The sequence below is a fragment of the Otolemur garnettii genome, unplaced genomic scaffold (assembly GCF_000181295.1).
Source record: "Otolemur garnettii isolate 467f Iridium unplaced genomic scaffold, OtoGar3 scaffold00039, whole genome shotgun sequence".
Taxonomy (NCBI): Eukaryota; Metazoa; Chordata; class Mammalia; order Primates; family Galagidae; genus Otolemur; species Otolemur garnettii.
The window spans coordinates 12357472-12360737 of record NW_003852434.1 but is presented as its reverse complement, the minus strand read 5'-3'; the positions used below and the strand labels follow the sequence as shown (position 1 = coordinate 12360737).

General features: G+C 38.1%; 1 protein-coding gene across 1 annotated transcript in view; it reads right to left on the bottom strand.

Moving 5' to 3' along the window:
- NUP54 (nucleoporin 54) overlaps positions 1 to 3266 on the bottom strand; it is a 29541-nt gene that overhangs the window by 16853 nt on the left and 9422 nt on the right. The window lies entirely within an intron of this gene.

Below are 3266 nucleotides of genomic sequence, written 5' to 3'. Positions count from 1 at the left end.
TCAACATAATCACAAGGTCATTACAAGTGGAAGAATGAACTCCAAGTCAAAATGAGGTTTGAAGATGCCATCCTGCTCTCTGTAAAGATGGAGGGGGCCACAAACCAAGAAACGCAGGGAGGCTCGAGAAGCTGGAAAAGGCAGGAGGATGAATTCTTCCCTAAAGCCCCCAGGACAAAGTACCACCAACACCTCTGTTTTAGCTGCATGAAACCCAATTCTGGACTTCTGATCTCCAAAAACTATAGAATAATAAATTGCTACTGTCTTAAGCCACTAAATTTGTGGTAATTTGTAGCAATGTGAACCTAATATACTAGGATATACCTTATAATATTAAACTTGCTTTCCTAATGATGCTATCTTAATGCAGTTAATTCCAGAACACAAATTAGATACAAAATGTTAACTTACTCCAAAAAAAAAAGAAGAAAAAAGGCATGCATATGAACATAGAAAAGTAAAGTTTGTGAAACTGTAGGAGTTTGTCTTTTTAAAACATTTATTGATCTTATATATGTACAGTAAATATAAATTGGGAGATGTAAAATAAAAAAAGTCTTATATCAAAACCAGCTTATACTTTTCTATTATAAAAAAATACATAATGAAAAGAACAAATGAACTAACTTTCAGCATTCTAGGCTAAAGCTTTAGATAGCTGTGTAACTTCGGGCAAGTCACTTAACGGCCCTGGGTTATAATAAACTTCTCCAATGGAAAGGAGGGCAAAGTTCTTAGGGCAGCTAAAATATTTCCCAAAGTGTGACTTAAATAAGTATCCCAGTACATGAAATTATAGCTATCAAGCAACAGCTAAGAAACTAATCAATTTATGTAAGAAAAAATTCTCATTTGATGACCTAATTCTATCAAGAATAAAATCTGTCTGGTGCTGGTGTGCCTTTAACAACTCACAACACCTGCATATCTTGTTTTTTAACAAGAGGAACAACTCTAAGGCTCAGGGCTTAAGGCAAAAGTATTTAGCCAGAATTTATTAATATTACTGTATTTTCTTTGTACTTAATTTTAAATATCTTTTCTTTACAGCAGTAATTCTTGTTTTCCATTTATAGCAGCAATATAGATTTTTCTTTGAAAACAACTATTTGTAGCGGGCATTGTGGTAAGTGCTTATAGTGCCAGCTAGTCAGGAGGCTGAGGCAGAAGGATTGCTGGAACCTGGGAGTTTGAGGTTACTGTGAGCTAGGCCCATGCCGCGGCACTCTACCTGGGGCAACAGAGGAAGATTCTGTCTCAAGACAAAAAAAAATTTCCATTGTTATGGTTATTTCCATAAAATAACCATTTAATATTTAAAAGTAAATTGATTTTAAAGAAAAAGCATACAAATGGTATGTAGAGAAGGAGAAACCATGAAGATAGTACCAAAATGAGTTTCAGAACACTGCACTAGATGTTTAAGAAATTCCTGGGCTCTATCTTCCTCAACTTTTAAATGAGATGATTAATTATAATCTACCATTTATATTCAGCCTCCCCTTTTCTACTTAATTCCACACTGAATTATGACCATACTAATCCACTCCAAGTTCACCAGCTGGAAGTCACTGATGAACTCACATTACAAGACTCAACACAGATTCTTTCCAGCTTAGTGCATTAGGTGTCTTGCACCTACCCACATTCTTAGGGTTCTTGGGCTGTTGATTATTCCTTCGCCCCCAAAAGAAATCCTCAACTTCTGTTGAATATACATTCTCCTTGCAAAGCCCTTCTCCCTTAGATTTCCTGACAATAAAGTCTCTCTTGGTTTTATTTATATACAGTAGAACCTCTGTAAGTTGCCCACCCTAGGCACTGTAACCAGCTAGTCAGCACACAGAGGTGGTCAATGAGGACTACTGTACTGATTTGTCTATGTGGTGCATATCTGGTCTGTGAAAATCAGGTCAACTTAAGGAGGTGGTGAGTATGAGGAGGCAGCTACGGGTTCTATTGTATATAAAAACATTCATTCACCTTCATTCATGCAATAAATATTTACTGAGTACCTGCTAAATGTCAGGCATAGAGCTAAATACTAAGGATACAGTGGTGTACAAGACAAGATTCACTAAACAAACCAAACGCATCAGACAAATATTAACTGTGCTAAGTTCCTAGAAAAGCACAGAGACTGTGAGAGGATTAAGTAAGGGAACTAATCAAGCCCGAGAGAGGGGTCAACAGAAAGCTTCCCGTTAGAACTTCAGACAAGACAGTAGTCAGCCTGGCTGTGGCGTATGGGGAAGATAAACAGAATGTGAAAAATCCCTGTGAAGTGCAGGGAAAGACGGGCTGGCGATAAGGAGTACTACACAAGGGAGAAAAAACAGACTAGGGCGTCATGGCAGTTGAGGTCTCTCACTGGCCAAAAATGTGACAGGGTGAGCATCAAAACGAATAATGAGTGCAATTAAATGACATATTTATTAAAGCTCATGCATTCCAAATGGTAATTTTTGAAAGTAAAGATCAGGTCTTGCTCAATGACTCAATCTATCACCCCAGCACTCTGGGAGGCCAAGGCAGGAGGATCACTTGAGGCAAGAAGTTCAGGCAGGGCAACATAGCAAGCCCCATCTCTACACAATAATTAAAAATTAAAAAATTAGCTTAGCATGGTGTCACACACCTGTAGCCCCACTACTTGGGAGGCTGACGCAAGAGGACTGCTTGAGTGCAGGGGTTTGAGTTTACAGTGATTGTTCCACTGCAACTCCAGCCGAGGCGAAAGAGTGAGATGTGTTCAAGGGAAAAAAATAGTGAAGATCAGAATTATGCTAACTCTTGGATACCATTAGAAATAATGAGGCCATTCTCTCTTACAAAATTGTCAATTAGAAAGAATTTATCCTGCCTTTCTTACACAAACTACGTAATGGGGTGATCATGCAGTGATAAAGAAAAAGTTCCGTTTACAGAAGAATTTCAGTGTGTAAAGGAAGAAATTAGAAAATCACCATTTTGCAACTCCTGATAACTGAGGCAATGATCATCAAGAATGAAACCATTAAGTTAAAGGTTGACGGAGAACTTTACAAAAGAGAGCTCTGCTGTCACCATCTGAACCCAATGATCACTCTTAGCCTCACTGACAGTGATACAGCCTTTTACTGTGATGTGGTATGAAGCACACAGCACCACCTGAAAAGTATTCTTGCCAAAAAGTCAAACATGAATCTAACCAAATCCCTAAAGGTAACTTCACTTACCCGAATTATGAGGGATACAGTTAAGGACTACTATAAGGAAGCAAA